The sequence below is a fragment of the Argopecten irradians genome, unplaced genomic scaffold, assembly GCF_041381155.1.
Source record: "Argopecten irradians isolate NY unplaced genomic scaffold, Ai_NY scaffold_0451, whole genome shotgun sequence".
In the NCBI taxonomy this organism is placed as follows: Eukaryota; Metazoa; Mollusca; class Bivalvia; order Pectinida; family Pectinidae; genus Argopecten; species Argopecten irradians.
In genome coordinates, this window is record NW_027187918.1 from 1 (window position 1) to 20703 (window position 20703).

The 20703-nt window shown below is 34.5% G+C and overlaps 1 long non-coding RNA gene and 1 pseudogene across 1 annotated transcript; both read right to left on the minus strand.

Moving 5' to 3' along the window:
• Positions 1 to 3064: 3064 nt before the first annotated feature.
• LOC138312734 (uncharacterized) lies at positions 3065 to 7549 on the minus strand. Its single transcript, XR_011207041.1, has 2 exons — positions 5517 to 7549; positions 3065 to 3536 (listed from the first exon to the last, which is right to left on the minus strand). It is a non-coding gene; the product is annotated as an uncharacterized lncRNA (long non-coding RNA).
• Positions 7550 to 11486: 3937 nt separating this feature from the next.
• LOC138312733 (T-complex protein 1 subunit epsilon-like) lies at positions 11487 to 20491 on the minus strand (annotated as a pseudogene).
• Between the last annotated feature and the right edge of the window lie 212 nt (positions 20492 to 20703).

The window sequence follows — 20703 nt, forward strand, 5'->3', positions numbered from 1 at the left end:
TATAAGCATAGAAAGATTATCTTCTTTAGATTGATCAAAATATGTCATAATATGAAAAGGACACTTAAAACCAAAGGCATAATAACTAACCAAGTCAGCATTTTAGATTAGGTCTTGGTGATTTTCATTATTACATGTATATATTGTTATATCATCGTATTCTTTTAAAATTTTAAAAAAAGATAGTGTAAACCAACTTTCTTTCATGTGCAATATATTTTCGTGAAAGTTTATCTCCACAAATAAATAATTACTAAATACATGTATATATCAAACATGAATTCTAAATATATTTTCATTCTGCGAAAACTAATGTTTTGAAACTGAAATCCCGAAATTTAGTAGCCACGAAAGAAAGTTGGTATTTTATTGGGTTTTTGTTGTTTTTTTTTTTTTTTTTGTCTAATATATATTAGGGAAAAAAAGTCTAACAATATAGGCAGGTTTAGTGGATTACAATGAACCTCGAGTCTCCCGTGCTGATCTATTCTTATCTATCAGACTTCCTTCCCTTTGTTTCACTCCGCCAGTGCTCGGAGAGATCAGAATGACGATGACCTAACACCTTGCCCATGTACATATATTGTATAGCCTACCAAATTGTTGAATTGTTTTTTTAACATTTTGTATTTGGTTTTAGATAACCAATATCTTTGTCTGAGTTAGTCAAACACTTTAGCAGATTAAAACTGAGTATTTGTATACAATGTATTTATATTATGGTTGATCCATGCTTAAGGGTAAGCAGTTATCTACTACTGGTGACATGATTATATCATTTATATGCAAGTCTTACTCTATAGTTGGTTTTTATCTACCTATGATGGCAGTTAAGTTAATTTTCACAAAATATCATAAAAAGTTTTCCCCACAAATAGGTATAAAAGAGACAATTGCGAAATGAAACAACTGCCTAGTTTGCTGATATCAGTTATACATAATATCAGAGATTTAGTATCTCTGATATTATATACAAGTCACAATTTTCATGTCAGAATCTCACTTGTGATCACTCACGATCCTGCTCAGGTACATGCTTTCAGAAATCTGGCGAAAACTGAGATGGTAAAGAGGAACTAATAGTTCCTGTACTGGAAATTATGTCTCTATGTATTAAGCTTCTGGCACATTCTTCATTAACTATGACACCAAAGCTTTCTTTGGTAAGTAAGGACTTTGGCCTATTTTGGTTCCAATTTGACCAGAAAATTGAATAATATTATTACTGGTAATTGGAATATTGATTGTCATTTGTTTTTGTAGGTAACACACATTAGCATATAGAAAATATAAAGCATTTATGAGTTTCAAGGTAAACAATGGTTAAACCATTGGTCTGAGAACAGTAACACAGTGTATATCTAAACTATGTTATCATATTTGATAGGACAGCCTAGCTGAAGTAATTATTTGACGATTTATATTATGAAATTATTTTGGGTTGTATTACTTACTTTCTATAAATATCAAACAAGTATATTTATCAAGCTCTAAAGATTGTACAACAATGGTTGCAAATAATACAAATAAAGATTTGAAACTGTGAGAAAGATTTTTGATTTCATTTGTAATTGTGAAGTCTTTCTTTTTGATAAGACCTAGAGGGCTTGCATCTCATCTGAATAGTTCAGAAATAATATCCAGATGTCTTCTATTATATCCCTGTAACATCCTATTTTGGACCTGGGAGATCTGTAAGTAATATGTTGCACGACGTTCTACCTGTAAACTATTTTTTTACTTGAAACAAGAGCTGTTGGCGGCCCAAGACGAGAGAACAGCAAAGCACACCTCTGGAATTTTGTTGATTTAAATCAGTTTCCTTGTAATTTACCAGTATTATAAAATATAGCAATGTCTACAGAACATAATTTTTCATCCCATTGGGCCTCTTGAATTTCTCAAAATTAAACAGTTTCCCCCTTTTAGTGATTGTCAATACCCAATTATAACTCAAAATCATTGTAGAAGTCAACGTCAGTTGTGAAGGATAACTGTATTATAACACTTGCACCGAAACCTTAACCTGGCTATTTTGGCCCATTGGGCCTTTTGAAATTCTCAAAAAATTTGTTACTGCTATTTCTCAGAACATTCTCAAATTTTTATGAAGGTTCTTCTAGGGCTCTAGTTCTGCCCATTACATTTTGGAACCTATCTGTCAACAAAATGGCTGACTACCATCTTGGATTTTGATAGTAAGTTTCAAAAGCAGAAAAAAGTTCCCTCATCATTTGTCGGACATAGATCAATCTTTGGTGGGCGCCAAGATCCCTTTGTTTAATTTACTTTTTTTTAAAAATAAAAAAAATAATGAAGAATTTGTATTTTCATTAATGATATTAGCAATGGTTAATTTCCATGGAAGATTTAAAAACTCCTTTCACAGATCTAAATCAATCCTTTTAATTAAAAGGATCTGGAACAAGCAAGAACGATACTTGTTACAGATGGGTTCCCACAAACAAGAAATGAAAATCTAACTGATCATGTAATTATAAGTACAAGAGGCCCAGATGGTCACCCGAGTGCTGATACAGAAAGAGCATTGCAAAGTTGGTTCAAATCTGTAAAAAGTAATTACGAATTAGAATAACCTTTAAAGTTGAACCTTCGTATTAAAATTTTTATTTTGTGTTTTTCATTTTGATAGTGGCCGAGTGGTTAAGATATACCGACATATTACCACATGCCCTTCACCTCTGGGTCGCGAGTTCGAATCCCATGTGGGGCAGTTGCCAGGTACTGACCGCTGTTCGGTGGTTTTTCTCCGGGTACTCCAGCTTTCCTTCACCAACAAACCTGGCACGTCCTTAAATGACCCTGGCTGTTACGTTAAACTAATCAATCAATGATAGTTAGTGTATTATGTTGCCAAACCTTATGCTTAAAATTCCAATATGCTTTGCCAATGTTAAACAACAAAACCAAACTAGAAGTCAGTCAGTGTCAGTGATTTTATAAATTTCACTTTTTAATCTGTGAAGATTCCATTTTGACCCATTTCGGCCCCACCCCTCTGGTCCCTTAATTGACCATATATGGGACAAAACACAAACAAATATTTTTCGTTTTAATTTTTTTTTTTTATAAATCACTCAAATATTATTGCGCTTTCTCACAGACACAATACACTTACAAACATTAAATATAAAAGGTAAATAAACAGCGAAGCTTTCTGTTACATCATGAACACAGCACTTTGTATTTAGCTCAGTGTTTATTGTAACTCCCAGAGGATGCCAAAACTGACAGTAACAATATTTTCATAATTTGTTCATTAGCAATATCATTTATCCTGGTAATTTATCATGGATTTTTTTAGTTGTAAATGATGATGAACAGGACGACACTTCTATTGCAGTTTTGTGCTGCAACAGCAATCACAGATCCAGGGAGAAAGAAATGGTATCCTTTCATACTCCATTTGAGTCAACACATCGGAGACAGCTGCCCACCTTCACACCTCCAAATGTCTTTCATTCCATGAATTTTTTTATAAATATTTATTAATCCTAATTCCAAAATCCTCACATCTGAAAAATATTATGGCAAAGAATTAAAAACAGATGTACAGGTGATGAAATCAATCAAATCAATAAAAGTATTTATCTTCTCTAATGGTAACACATTGTATTTTTCTGTTAAAATACAACTTCCAGTTTAATAAGCCTCAGTCCTATCATTAATAATCATTGTAATTCATGATTATGATGTCGACTTGTGTTTTTCATCATAGGCTTATTGATTCAAAAATAATTTTTATCAGCATACGTTCCAAAAAGTCAGCGGAGGAATTTATCTATTTACATATATATACATACATTATACTTTTAAACCATCGATTATTCATTAATTTAAAGTTAACCTTTCGAGTGTTTACATTTGGTTTGTTCTGTTATCAGAATATTGGATTCTTCATTTAGATATCATCAAAGTTTTCATATACTAGAAAGTTTATTATACATGATATAATGCCTATCAGTAAAAGAACTAGAACACTGACACGTCAGAAAGGGCCCCGCTATGTGTCTGACGTGCTTAAGTGGAAAAGTAGTATTTTGACAACGAATTCTTCCGTGTTAGCTATATGTTGCTAATAAATAATTAATGTCAACATTAATTGGGAAACCGATGATGGTACATTATTATAATTCTTTGGAAAAAGTCTTCCAAGTATTTAACTTGAATCCTGATTCCAAGCTAACATTACATTAAGAGCATACAATTAACTCAAATAAATTTGACCTTGACCTTTGACTTAGTAACCTTGGCCCATGACCTTACCTTTGGATAGTCAACTCCTTGTTTAATTCTGAACAACTTTGCATCATAATGTTATAACAAAATGTTTATCAGTTAAGAGCAACAACATTGTGATTTTTTTAAATGTTAAAATCCAAGATGGCCGATTTTTTAATTTAATTTCAGCCTGAAAAATTACCAAGCAGATCTAGGATGGATGGGGAATCATCATGTAAAATATGGGGAAAATACTCCACTCCCTTCCATCATTAATGTGCAAAAGAAAAAAAACGGACAGACGGACGGACGGACAACCTGATTACTATAGGTTGCGGGGCCCTAATTATTGTCTATTATCATAACTTTTTTGTAGAATTATAAGAGCTACTTTGTGTCTATTTGTGAATAATGAGGACTAAATACTACCTCACTTTGTGTAAACAGAAGTGTCTAGTTTTGAAACATATGGAGAAAGGAATAATTAATACATTGTAATGAATGGTATCCAGTTTCATGGAAGACATTTGTTCATATTCTATAGTTAAAATACAGCTTCCAATACCAAATCTATAAGCCTCAGTCCTATCATTAATAATCATTGTAATTCATGATTATGATGTCGACTTGTGGTTTTCATCATAGGCTTATTGATTCAAACATGGTTTAAATAATTCATTTATTATTAATTATTCATTAATTTAATGCTTAAATGAATCAAAACTATTGTATACTAGTATGTTACAGAATTTAAAAGTGTGTACATCATATGAGCAAAATATCTTCCCAAGATGGTAAACGAAACCAAATTCAGGACGAACCATCGCTTCACGTGTAGTGATACACAAATGAACTTTAAATTCTAATAAATTAGACTATACAGGCACAGGGCATAAACAAATATAACACAACTGACATTTTGAAAGCCGACAGCGAAAATATCCAGGTTTAAGTTTTATTAGCAGTGAGAAACGACAATTTAAGGTAATGAAAGACTTTCTGATAATTAACCCTCTAGGTGACAATCCTAAAATGGCAATGCTGTCTCCAGTATAATTAGATGAGAGAACTTGTAACACCCATATCAAAGAGACACACAGACATACACTGTGGGACCATGGTTCAGGGTGGCAGCTTTATCTAGCACAGTGTCTGATCTGTGTAAGAGATTGAAACTCCAAACAGAAATTCGCTGTGCCTTCCCATGCCAGGATAACCCTGCATCTTTATATGGAGGTATAAACAAACCATTAAAGTCAATCTTGAGTACTTACCATGCCAGGGTAACCTTGCATCTTTTCTCCTCCTCGAACATCGTCAATCTTAAGTATCATTTTAGTTAGTTGTACAGCCAACATAATCTGGGCCCTCTTGGATGATAATGTTTCTATGACATGTTGATCTTTCATATCTGTAAAGCCAGAACAACAATTAAAGCAACGAATACACAACCACAAGTTCTAAAATATTAGACTTGAGAACAGCAAGCTTCAGTCCTATCATTAATAATCATTGTAATTCATGATTATGGTGTCGACAAAGGTTTTTCATCATTAGTTTGCAATTTTATGAACAAAAATTAGATATCTTTAAATTTAATGCAGCAAAATATTTTTAGTGAACAACAAGAGATCCCAGAGGGATCTTGGCGCCCACCAAAGAATGATCTATGTCTGACAATGGAAAGAGGGATCTTTTCCCTGCTTTTCAAACTTTTTCAAACACGACTACACATAAAATTTGAGACAGATCGCTGCAGTACTTTCTAAGAAATAGTGGTAACAAACTTCAACAATGAAATCCAAGATGGCGACCGTGCAGCCATCTTGTTGACCTATCAGTAACAAAATGCAATATGCACAACTAAGGCCCTAAGGGAACCTACATATAAAATTTGAGAGACATCCTTTCAGTACCTTTTTTAGAAATAGCAATAACAAACTTTAACTATCAAAATCCAAGATGGCTGCCAGACGGCCATCTTGTTGACTGATTGGTCCCAAAACGCAATATGCATAACTAGGGCCCTAGGGGAACCTATGTATGGAATTTGCTTGAGATCTCTTCAATAATTTCTGAGAAATAGTGGTAACAAACTTCCACTACCAAAATCCAAGATGGCCGTCTGTCTTGTTGACAAATCAGTATCAAAACACAATATGCACAACTAGGTCCCTAGGGGAACCTAAATGTGAAATTTGAGAAAGATCCCTTTTGTACTTTCTCAGAAATTGCGGTAACAAACTTTAACTATCAAAATACAAGATGGCCGCCTGGCAGCCATCTTGTTCACCGATCGGTCCCAAAATGCAATATGCACAACTAGGGCCTAGGGGAACCTATATATGACATTTGAGATAGATCCCTTTAGTACTTTCTGAGAAATAGCAGTAACAAACTTTAACTATCAAAATCCAAGATGGTCGCCTGGCAGCCATCTTGTTGACCGATCAGTCCCAAAATGCAATATGCACAACTAGGGCCCTAGGGGAACCTACATATGAAATTTGAGAAAGATCCCTTCAGTACTTTCTGAGAAATAGCGGTAACAAACTTTAATTATCAAAATCCAAGATGGCCACGTGTCCGCCATCTTGTTGACCGATCGGTCCCAAAATGCAATATGCACAACTAGGGCCCTAGGGGAACCTGCATATGAAATTTGAGAAAGATCCCTTTAGTACTTTCTGAGAAATAGCGGTAACAAACTTTAACTATCAAAATCCAAGATGGCCGCCTGTCGGCCATCTTGTTGACCGATCGGTCCCAAAACGCAATATACACAACTAGGGTCCGAGGGGAACCTACATATGAAATGTGAGAAAGATCCCTTCAGTACTTTCTGAGAAATAGCGGTAACAAACTTTAACTATCAAAATCCAAGATGGCCGCCTGTCGGCCATCTTGTTCGCCGATCGGTCCCAAAATGCAATATGCACAACTAGGGTCCTAGGGGAACCTACATATGAAATTTGAGAAAGATCCCTTCTGTACTTTCTGAGAAATAGCGGTAACAAACTTTAACTATCAAAATCCAAGATGGCCGCCTGTCGGCCATCTTGTTGACCGATCGGTCCCAAAATGCAATATGCACAACTAGGGCCATAGGGGAACCTACATATGAAATTTGAAAAAGATCCCTTTAGTACTTTCTGAGAAATAGCGGTAACAAGAATTGTTAACGGACGGACGGACGGACGGACGGAAGGACGGACGGACGGAAGGACGGACGGACGGAAGGACGGACGGACGGACGGACGACGGACCCACGGACGAAAGGCGATTTGAATAGCCCACCATCTGATGATGGTGGGCTAAAAAATAACAACAGTATTAAATTCAGTAAAATTCAACATTTCTGTTGATATCTTTAACAATTTTTGATGCAAAAGACTTACAGATAAACTATCTTTAATTCATTTGATACCCAATTAAAAAGTTTTCAAGTTGACATATGCTACTACTTACCATTTGTATCTTTAAATAAGCAATCAATTCCTAATCGTGGATTTTTCTCTTTGAGCTGGCGAGATTTGATGTCTGCTAATGTGTGAATTGGGGATGAACCACTGTTTTCAGCCAATGCAAGTGGAATACTCTCTAAAGCCTCAGCAAAGGACCTCATAGCATACTGCTCTAGTGTAGATACCTGTTAAACAGCAAAATGAAAACATTCAACACATCTGGTATATACATTAACATATGTGTATGTAAAGAATGGATATAATTTTTATCTAAAACTTTCAGCAGATGGAGGCGTTTTGTAGCACCCATATCAAAGAGACACACAGAATTACACTGTGGGACCATGGTTCAGGATGACAGTTTCTCTAGCACAGTGGCATATCTGTATAGGAGATGGAAACTCAAAACAGAAATTTGTAGTGCAAAGTCAGCATTCAAATAAATGTCAAAGTTAATTTCTGATTAGTTTTTAGAAGTGAAGTCTGCAGTTTGCAAGAATGGATTCACGGTTTTTTCCACAAATATTGTATAACTGAGGATTTATCTTTCGCAACACCCACCATTCATTAACAGTTCATTAGACTTATAATTCTGGAACAGAATTCTTTCAAAGCTAATTTTCAGTAATTTGATGAAGTGTTTACTAAGAAGGTTTACACCAACCCGTGTCAGCAATGACTGAGAATTCCTATATACTAAATATTGTAAGTAATAAATTTCATTACATTTAAAGAAAAGTAAGAACCATCAACTACCAAGTATAAGCCTCAGTCCTATCATTTAATATCAATAAATTTCATTATTATAATGTCGACATAGGTTTTTTCATCATTGGCTTTTCTTTTCATAAGAATGCATTCTTGCAATGTAAATCATTACATTTAGAAAATCTTTATATCACAAATAATTCAAAACTCTCTCAAATGGATGTTCTCATGAAATCCAATAGGTCATATATAGCTGAAATGTACAATTTTTACTATTGAGAAAATAGGTCAATATGTCACCAATAAGTCCTAGTAGATAAAAGATGCATGAACAGACCTGACAAGAAGTGGCATGAAAACTGTTTCTGCAATTAAGCTCCTGTTATATGTAATGTTTTTCCCCACAATACACGATGTTAACAATTGTGTTAACAATTGTTAACTCCAAATGTATAACTTACAAGTTCAAGATATTTTATGTTAGGGCATCAGATTTTAATCCTTCTCAAGATTAGATAATTTCAAGCTTTTGTCGCACCCATATCAAAGAGACACACAGAATTACACTGAGGGACCATGGTTCAGGGTGGCAGCTTTATCTAGCACAGTGGCATATCTGTGTAGAGATGTAAACTCAAAACAGAAATTTGTAGTGCAAAGTTGTTATTTAAATAAATATCCTGATTAATTTCTGACTATTGAAAGTAAAATCTTCAGTTTACAAGTATTGATTTTCCCTCAATACATGACAAATATTGTATTGCTAAGCATTTATCTTTCTGTAACACTCACTGTTCATAAACAATTTATTAGACTTATAAGTCTGGAACAGAATTCATTCAAAATGAATGTTCAGTAATATTATAAAGTGTTTATTATGAATGTTTACACTAACCTTTGTAATCAATCACTGAGAATTCCTATAACTGGAATACTAAATATTATAATAGTCAGAAGAATGTAAAATTTCTGTAGTATAAAGTCTGAACCATTAACTACCCAGGAATAAGCCTCAGTCCTATCATTTAATATCAATGAAATTCATTATTATAATGTCGACATAGGTTTTTCATCATTGGCTTAACAATTCCTGTATTCTTTTCATAAGAATTTATTCTTCCAATATAATTCATTACATTTAGAAAATATATTTCAAAACTCTCTCAAATGGATGTTCTCATGAAATCCAACAGATCATATATAGCTGCAATGTACAATTTTTACTATTGAGAAAACAGGTCACTTATAAGAAGTCCTAAAAGATAAGAGATGTAAGATAAATGTTTCTTGTCTTCCAATCAAGCTCCTTATTTTAAATGTTTCTTTGTTTCTTGTCTTCCAATCAAGCTCCTTATTTAAATGTTTCTTGTCTTCCAATCAAGCTCCTTATTTTAAATGTTTCTTGTCTTCCAATCAAGCTCCTTATTTTAAATGTTTCTTGTCTTCCAATCAAGCTCCTTAATTTAAATGTTTCTCGTCTTCCAGTCAAGCTCCTTATTTTAAATGTTTCTTGTCTTCCAATCAAGCTCCTTTTTTATGTAATGTCTTTTTCAACAATACATGATGTTAACAATTGTGAACACCTAATGTATAATTTACAAATTTGAAACATTTTATGTTTGGACATTTTTATCTAAAATTTTCAATCCTTCTCAAGATTAGATAATTTCAAGCTTTTGTAGCACCCATATCAAAGAGACACACAGAATTACACTGTGGGACCATGGTTATGGGTGGGCAGCTTTATTTAGCACTATGGCATATCGGTGTAGAGATTTAAAACTCATCATTAACAGAAAATTTGTAGCTGCAAATGGTTGGCCATGCTAAGTTCAAATAATACTTAGCTTTTAGCCTAAAGGTAATTTCTTGATTAATGGATAAGTGAATTCTGCTCAATTTACCAGATCCTGTGTTTGCTTTTTTTTTATTCCAAACAGGAAATAAATATCTCATTTGTGTACGATTGCATGTGGTCATATCATTTTTTCCATTAACAACACCATTCATTGGGCAGCCTTTTCAGATAACTTGCCAAGTGAACATCGCAGATTTACAGGACGCTCCCTCCACACCTCTACACGATTCCTAGTCGTCCTCTAACCAAGATTAAAGGAATGACAACATTGGGCATCATGTGCTCTGACTTCCTTTTAAACCCAACCTCAATAATCTGTAATACAGATATTTATCCATTTAATCATATATGAAACCTACTTCTCTATTTTTTTTTTTTTTTTTTTTCCAAACATTGCACAGAGATGAAAAAAAAAATTGTCAAACATTTGTAGGTGATTTGGATAAAGTATTATATAACTGAAGAGCATTGTTGACAATTTATTGCTGCCAAATTAATCGTCCAAAAACCTTTCTTTTAACATTTGCGCTAACAGCAACGAAGGTTGCTTCCAAGATTTTTTTATACCAAAAATAATTAGGTTTTACTAGATTTTCTTTCTTTTACTTTCCATCCTAATGAATTTAGATGATTTTTAATGTTTGGGACTCGTTTACAGAAATCATTATGTCCTCAGTGGTGCAAGACATTTTTAAGGGAGCACTCGCCTTGATTTGATGGAGGACGAAAATATCCTTCCTGTGTTGAAAATGCCTACCATGTTTGTTACCACGCAGCGGGATGAAGAATTGTCGACAGCTTCTGGAGTTTAAGCACAACGACTTTCACTTGACCAACATACTTGTCTTTGTTGCGTAACTCACAGTCTAGACTCCCGCGTTACAATAGCCAGCCTGCGCACAAAGCCATTCTTTTGTAAGCTCCTTCAAATCGTTGGGAAATATTTCTGCCAACACTGTTGATATTGGCAATCCATTCAACAGTAAATGATTTATAAGCAATTATCCATATTCAATCGAGGTGTTTTCACAAAAGACTACGCTCATTATTTTTATTTTAGCAAGGAAGTAACTAGACCTATATGAGAAAAGTGAAGCATGTTGACATTGTTATCACAAAGTATATTCATACACAGAATGAAAAATTTCAAATAAATCCTATTTGAAGCCATATATGTTAAAACTTAAGAGAGTTGGTGACAATCACCATATAAAATAAGTAATCAAAACCTAAGACAAAGTTCAAACAAAGTATATCTCCATAATACCTCGATCTCTGGACCTCCAACCCAACGTACAGCTGGCAGTTTTCTCTGCAGCAGTAAATGGTTGGCTTCGTCATCAAATCCCCACTGACAAATTACAAGGTTAGCACCCGCATCCTTTACCTATAAAACATTTAATCAAGAATTAGATAAAATACTTGTCACTATCATATTAATAAAGTCTTAAAGGTAGGTTTCGCCCAACCAAATAAATATTTTTTGGTGAAATGCGATAAGCGGAAGAAAAGATGAAAAAACATGTTATTAAAATATCTCACTTTAATTTCTTTATGTGTTTGAAATTGAACAAATGCGTCTTGAATACAAAATTGAAGGAAATCCTTGATTTATTACGGTGTCCGTCAGACAAAATAATATGCAAATGAAGCTGCGACGGATTTGTGTTGTCGAAGTTTGGCGCATCGTGCATTGTCACGCACTAAAAGTAAACAAAATGGCTGAACGAAAGTGTGTGCGATGAAAAAAATATTATCTGAATCGGCAACAAAGTGGAGGAAATTATAATGGATTCGGTAGCACCCTAGGATATATATAGAGAATATAAATTCAGAGATGGCATGTAGCAATAGAAGAAACAGAAGCCACATCTCAAGCGGAACTTGCCGGATCTGTTGGGGCACTCGTGTAACGGCATTGCACGTGGCGAGTTAAATTTCAACACATATGCCAGCGCACAAACAGCCGCAGACTAACTACATGTATATTTGGTGTACAAAGTTAGCGAGCGTATGTAAGTAACATGAAGGTGTTTTAGATTATTGGATATATGTATAAACAGTCCCTCGCACTTCGATTTGTTGTTGTTGTTTTTTAACTAAACATGCCGTGGCAAGACTGTCACTTCTATCTGACATTTTGTTGCACGCTTCCGTTTGTTGCTGCGGCCTCGTTTTGGAAAAAATACGTCATGTTCTATGTAAAGCTTGACTTCGCTCTATTTTTAGAGGAGTATTTTTCCTGGTCAAGCTAGGCAAACTGACCACCCCATATTGTTCGCTGTATGCATTGAAAATGATCTGAAGATTATATCTATGTATAGGATTAAATTTTCAATTTCATAGTCCTTTATATTTCATTGGGCGAACCCTACCTTTAAGATATCCTCGAATAAAACCATAAAGAAATTTTGAAATACATCAAACCTTTCAAATATTCACTCTACAAATATTCTACAAATACTCAAGGAGGCTCCTTTGTTTTTCAAACATTGTAAATAAAATTCTGGAGTCATTTTGATACTGACACCCTGTTGACCATGGTGTCAAACTTTGCTTGACTTCGTACTCATCGAAGCTTCTAGGTAATCTTCTACAGATTTAATTTCCAGTCCCATGTTTTTGTCTTTGGTTTTTGGGGGCTCAAATGGACATGTGAGAATGGCTAATTTTGCATCTGTAACTTTCCTGAAGAAAAACAAAAATATCAATATATTTATAGTATATATGTAAAAATGCAAAGCTTTAACAAAGACAAGGACAAAGACACATGTTTTGTAGCCACCCATATCAAAGAGACACACAGATATACAGTACACTGTGGGACCATGGTTCAGAGTGGCAGCTTTATCTAGCACAGTGTCTGATCTGTGTAAGAGATTGAAACTCTCTTAACAGAAATTCGCTGTGCTCATCAAGGTCTGTTTTTCTAAATTGTCTTTTTAATAGGACGTGTTCCCGATTTCAGTCCTGTTTTTTGCCAATGTCTGCAACTCTTTTAAAAGACTTTGCGTTCGATCTCACTCTAAAAATGGCGACCATGACAGGTGATTTGACTGGCCGACTTACGAACGAAAAACGGTATCAAGCATGTCCATTATTTGAAGGCAATCTCTAGCCTAATAAATTAACACATCATTTGCCTTATATCTTAAGACCTGGGCCATGTGTGAGTTTTGACCACGTGGCCCACATAGTTTGCATCTGCAAACATGTTTTGACTGCATGACTTAGTAACAGCTAGCTAGGTGACGATTCGTCCTGCTATTCGATCAAATTAACATCGGTAGTAAAATTACACATTTACTGAGAGTCCAAACTTAGTGTTACTTTCTAACGACAATATAACATACATTTTGCCTTCATTTTTGTGTTGAATAGGTCATATGTATGTTTGCGTTTCATGAGAAAATCATAAATAATAAAAATGGTCAGTTCCATACAAATATTATTTGCCAACTAAGAAAGAATGTACATGTCATGATGAGGTTATATTGGTTTAAAATATTTTCCATTAAATGCTAACTCCCTGATTGTTTCTATTAGTTTGTTGGTTTTTGCTTGAATAGCTCTGTCAACAGCAATGAATTAATTATTGAAATTATTGACAAAAAGTTAACTACCAAACCCAAGCCCCACCCAGCCCGTTTCTTGACTATTTCCTTTAGGTATTAAACATTGCAATTCAATGTTACAATGTTAAAATTGTAAAGATTTGTCTTAAAAATGAAATACATGTATGCCATGCATTGAAAGCATTTTTGTGTAATAGCATATGTTCCAATAGCTGCACAAATACCTTAACATTAGACTTCTTTTTTTTTTTTTACATCTTTGATACAGTTATGAATGTTGAAAACACTGAAGAAAACGGCAAAAACTCATATTTTATACACATAAAAACCTTGTTATTGATAGTAATTGTTATTTTCAAGAAATAAACATAAAAGTCTAATAAAAAAAAAACACTGTGAAAATATTCGCTCACTCCAATTTTTCCCGCTTTCAAAATATTTTTAGAATTAAAAAAATTTCGCTCGCTCGCTCCTATTTTAAAATCCCAAAATCCGAAGAACAAGAAATCTAAATTGGAATGGCCTAATAATGATTCTTTGATAAAAATTAAAACTTGAATTATTTCTTATAGTAAACTCGGGGCATCCAGTAGTCAAAAGGACAAATATCTTATAATTAAATATGGATTTAATAAAATTAACATAGAAATATATCATCTTTCATCGCAGGGTTTCAGAAGGAGGAGGGCATGTCATCCATATGCCTTCATACATTGATATCTTTATAATGTGTTTTGACCCTCGAGTTTCCGAGAAATGGTTATTCGACTTCTGAAACTGCTTAAGACATGGATCAACTGGATGCCCTGAAAATGAAGTGCTATATTTTCCACATTTCTAACAATTTATATCCAATAGTATCAAAAGTGGAAAGTATTAAGTTTCAAAAATATCAAGTAGGATTTAATTATGTAATACCTTTGGCATCTGTGGATGACTGAAATCTTTATCCACAATGACTCCTTTAACCAGCACGCATAGTGTCTTCCATCTTGCCACCCAACTTTTCCTTCTACCTTGATCAGCTCAAAATTGACAATCTTTCTTTTTCAAATCAGCCACTGACAAGATTGCATCTACAGCAATTCTGCCATCTGTCTGTGGCATCTGTTGACTCTGGGGTATGAATTAAGTTTTTCTGATGATGTACACATTTTTATATATCGATACACCAAGAGAACTTCTCAAAATAAAGTTCTAAATAATGAGGAGTGGTCACTAGAACATACCATTCACAACTCAATATATTACCCATATTTTCTATTTTCCTCCAATGAGGGGTTGCCAAGGCGCGGGTAAATGGCCAGAGGAGGGCGCCCATTTATTTGAGACCATTTTTTGTTGTTCTTTTTCTTTCTGAAACAGACTATAGTCCATCATTTGCTATTTAGTTTTTTTCGAATTTTTCTGAATACTTAACTATAGACCAATTTAGGTATTGAAGTCAAGGTAAGCTATTGAAATGTACATAACAATGAAGAAATCGTAAAAAAACAAATGTAACAGAAGTATGAAACATTGCGTTTACCATATGTCTGCGTTTTCACAGGATTTTTTTGCGCATTCCATGCTAGCCCTCGTTCTAGTTTACCACCTGCGTACACAAAATGGCGGACGGTGCTTTTGATCGCTATTATTCGTTTTTGTGGCGTTGGGAAATATCTACAAGAGCACACAATAAAATGCTTAGAAATGATAATCTTCCCGTTATTTAGGAACCTTTATCATAGATATACAGTAAGTACCGTATTTCACCACCGCCAATATAAGGACCCCTCCCGCAAATAAGAAACCCCCCACCTATTTTGACACATTTTCAGACTTAGGGGAATGTCCCTGCAAATAAACCGCCCCACCTATTTTCAGTTATTACTGGATGATGGATTTGAGCAATGTGAGTAATTAAAAATATCACCAAAATAACTTTGTATCGAAACTTTCTTTTTGTTTGTTTTATCGGTCATGGTAAAAAATCACCGTAGTAAACAACTGTCTTTGTGTGCTTGTTTATTTTTGTCATTTAATTCAAGTTAATTCACGGGAGGATTTAATTTTAATTATCAATAACTCACGAATTGTGGACAGTGCTCATATTAATTTGGAGGTTATTTTCAATAAAATACGCTGATCATATGTTTCCAATATTGAACACTTCATAATCGGCATGGGTCAACAACGTTCTTAGTGTTTTGTACACCGGGCTTTGTCTCATTTTTTACATGAATCGGCAAAGATATTATCGTCATTGATTGCAGAATCGGTTTTCATGCAGTCGTGGATTCTAACTCAATACAATCATTACCTTAAAACATCTAATTAAGGGCATTTACAAGTATTCAAATATGTTTTTATTTGTGAATCTGTAACCGTACCTGTAGCTTCACTGATCAGCTTTGAGAGAAACCATGCTTTTACTGTTTCAGGCCGCCATGTTTTGTTTAACGCAGCCTCAGTATAAATGCTGATTAGCCGCAAAGTTTCGTATTTTACTCGAGGATACCAAAAATACTTGCAACCGATGTTATTAATCGCAGTTAATAACTCTGAATGTGACTATCTGAAATATTATCAAACCTATCAGTCGAAATAAATCAACAATAACCGATCAAATTCCCAAACACGACCCGGTGTGAAAATATAGAAAGATATGGCTACAACCCGCGGCGCCATTTTCTTACAACATGTGTGCGTAAGCCTATAACGATGTTACAAACAATTGCATCAGTGCACGTCGGCAACGCTTCGAAGTTAAATCACGATCCGTATTGCTCATCTTTTTGCGCATGAGACAAATGTACGGTAAATTCTTCTGTTTATGAATCGATATTTGATATGGTAAAACGTTTGCAGAGTGAATTTTAAATCAGTGCCTTGAGTCTGAACGGGCGATCGTCCCTTCTCCTGGCCGCCTTCACCGGCGAATCGTGATTCACACCCAGTGTTTACTCAAGACGGAAGATGTAGTTCGTGGAATCGTAAACCAATCACCGAATTTGAATAATTTTAAATAAACTATACGATTATTAAAACTTCTGGATTAAAATTACATTGCTTATGGTGCTGTTTCTTTCGTTTGTGATTCATTGGTGAATGTCCGCGTGACTCTTGCAAAAATATGCGTTTTCCCTTTCAGACTAACGTTACAACTGCCCTAGTATTCAATAATTTAATTTTGTCATAACATTTGAATTTAATTTTACTCATATGTCTTCCATTATATATCATAAATACTTGAACATCTTGCTATTACCCATCTGTCATACGACTGTTACAAACCAATGACAGGACATTAAAAAAATCCAAGATGGCGACCTCATAGATCGATGTTATCAGGCGGGTATTGTCCGCAAATAAGACCCCCCACCACTTTTGACCTTTATTTCTTCTCTGGGAGGGGGGTCTTATTTGCGGTGAAATACGGTATTCATAAAACCTGTAATAGACATCATTAAAATGTTGATGCCAAGTTATGTTCATCATCTCATCATCCTCTACACGTGTAGTAGAGGACATTCAAGTGACATGTTTTGGAACATGGCTCTCTAGCTGATTTTTATGTGCACAATACTTGGCAAAGATGTCCCTAAGTCTGCCCAATGCATAGTAACATTTGGAGTATATATACTAGCAGCTGATTGGGATATCTGTTAAGTCATCAGAGTGATGTAAAAGCACTGTATTTCATTAGCTTCCTGCAAATGACAAATCGTGACAATCTGGTCACAAAAATTACATATTTTTTCTCAGCAAACAAACTGGGGGCGACCTGATAATAGAGGAGGCAGCCCTTCAAGTAGGAAAATAATGGTATGCATTATTCATGCGATGTAAAAATTATTTTTTCATGAAAAACATTAACCATTACCTTAACAACAACTCTTTAAAATCCAGTAGCAACAATTTCTTTACAAAATAATAAGAAAAAAAAATCACTTCCCAGTCCTGTAATATTTATAAGCTTACATTTATTGAACCAAGAGTTGTCATTGCCAATTGAATAAGTGGCTCTTTATTTTAGGATCAGCCTTGAATTGTTCACTGATTGTACCAAGATGTTCAAAAGCAACCCTTGGCAGCCATTTCATAACCATCTGCGATTCGAATAGGGTGGATTCCTCTGTCCAGCAACTTTTCAGCATGTTCAAGTAATGCTCCAGCAAGCACTGAAATGTACACAAACATCAACCTTACAAAAGATTACTAAACAATGCAGTGAAGACTGCGCTATAAAACATAATTATGTTTTGTCTTTTAACATAAATTTAAATTTTTGGCCCCTAATTGTGTGAACCAATGATAAATGAAATCAAAACATAAAAGAAATATATGACTATAAAATCTCACTTCCTTCCACTCAGAGTAATGATCTAGATATATAGCTGAGACGCAAAAGTGAAGTTTGGGAACAATACTACAAAAGTAACAAAACAAAGTAAGTACTGTTAACTCTCCAACTACTACTACCACGTACTATATGCTGACAAAGCAGGAGTCAGAATCTTACCTACAACCCCTGTGGTACCATCTCCTATCTCATCATCTTGGGATTGTGACAGCTGAACCATCAGCTTTGCTATCTGGTGGTCCCACATCCATCTGTTTTTTAAGATTGGTAGCGCCATCATTTGTGATTGTCACATCTCCCGTCAGGTCCAACCATCATTTTATCTAACCCCTTTGGACCCAGAGAAGATTTCACAATACTGCTCAGCACACAGTTTTTTGCAGCCAGAATATGTGACTGAAAATAAGGAATTAAATCAAATATAAAATTTATGTGAGAATAGCATAGTTAAGTTCGCCATGAATAGAGAAAGATTACCATAAAATTAGGATAAAATTATCAATTAATAAAATTGCTTTTTTTAAGATAGTATTAATGTACCTGGTTTAGCACTGGGTTCAAACTTGTAAGTTGGTTTCCCATATACTGTCCTAAATTATCACATGGTCTAGTAGAACGAACACTATCACCAGACAGCAAAAACAGCGAAATGAAACTTAATTGGTTAATATTAGGTATTACACACGGATTGCAATTCTTGGCATTTGTATACATGTTGTAACCTTGTTTTAAGTTCCATCAATATAAATATCTTTATTTGTATTTTAGTACCACATACTGGGCCTTTTCATGTTGGGGACATGTAAATTTATTGCTATTGTAGTGATATATAGCTATACAAAACTGATGGTTAACAACATTTTTGAAGATTAAAATGCTTCCGCTCAAAAACCAACTCCTGAAACTTGTAGTGGTTGTTTATAACGATCATTCAAACATATTTAAAGACGTTTTTTATAAGGTATAATTAACTACTGCTCTATTTGTTTCGAATGAATAGTGGTTGCATACTGTTCAAATGAACCATATACACATTCTCTTAAAGTTTCAGGCATCAATTTTGAGCGCAAGCATCTTTATCTCCAGAAATGTTTTTCACTAGTTTTGTATGGCTTATAAAATAGCCTATCATAGTTATATATCCCTATGATAGCAATAAATCTACATATGCCCAACCTGTCTTTAACCTGTTTGAGTAATCAATAAGTTAACCAATTGAGGAATTCTGTGGAAAAAAAAACTCAATGTTGTTTCAAAAATTATTATCAAAAAAGGGCATCATAATTTTTAGAAAGCCTTACAACTGATCTAAGACTCTATGTTTCTGTGGGTGAAAAATATAAAATTCTATTCATTGACTGCAGTGTTATAGCCATCAGGAAAATTCAGTATACAAATGTCATGGTTTTCCCTGCTTCTATTATAGTTTGTAACTTCTGAGACAATGAAGTTTGTCCCATTTGACTAATAAGAACTAAATTATGTTAGCTTATGGTGCCATGTCAAAATTATTACACCTTTTTTTGATGAAAAAAAAAAAATAAAACAAATTCATGCATTTTCTTACACAGGAATGTCCTCATTTGGATTAACTTATTGATTACCTCAAATCCGGTAACTTGTTTTTACTTAGATGGGTAACTGTTTCCCCATAAGCAGGGTTGTGCCCCAACATGTTTAATGTTAAAAACACATGGCATCGACGTACAGCACCTAACCCCACCCCGACTTCCAATTTTCTGCACTGAGGCTTGCATGTTCCACCCCTAAGCCACGTTTGCCTAAAAAAATGCGTTTTGATACAGTGACCATTGATTCCCAAAACATGACAAGTCTAAGTAAACACCATGGAAATTGGTTTACTTGCCTCAAATTTTGGCATTCTAGACATAAACTAAATGAATCTATTATATGAACACGAAACAACAGATATATAGGCAAACAACAGTCACAGCGGGTTTATAATGCGAGAATATTCTAGAGAATGTACCTCGGTAGAAATTATGATACCGGTTCCAGAACCATCTACGAATATATAGCCTTGGTACTATGTAGTATTGTGAATACTTGCAATACCGTGCAATTAACTCGATTATTTTCATATACATTTTCTGCGACGAGTTTATCGCATTCTGTTATAAAAAAATATGTTAAATCTATAATATAGAGATAAACGTGATTGTCATGCTGTTTTGTTTACCTTGTGGGCCTCAATTCCAGTCAGTCTCGTTTTTCTGTCTTGACGCGCGATAATGATAAATGGCCTGCCATACTCGTCAAATGCTAAGGATCCGGCCATTCCGCTGTCGTATTTAGGGGGGATTGTTTATCCCGAAAACTAACGCAGATTACAGTGGATTTAGAAAGCACTCCCAACAACCATCGACAAGACAAGAATAAATGTCGACAGTATTCCCGTTCCTTGTGAGAAAATGCGAGACTTCGTTTGCGGGCATTGTACAAACATTAGGAATAAATTACTGATGGGAACAATTCGTTTTATTCATTACC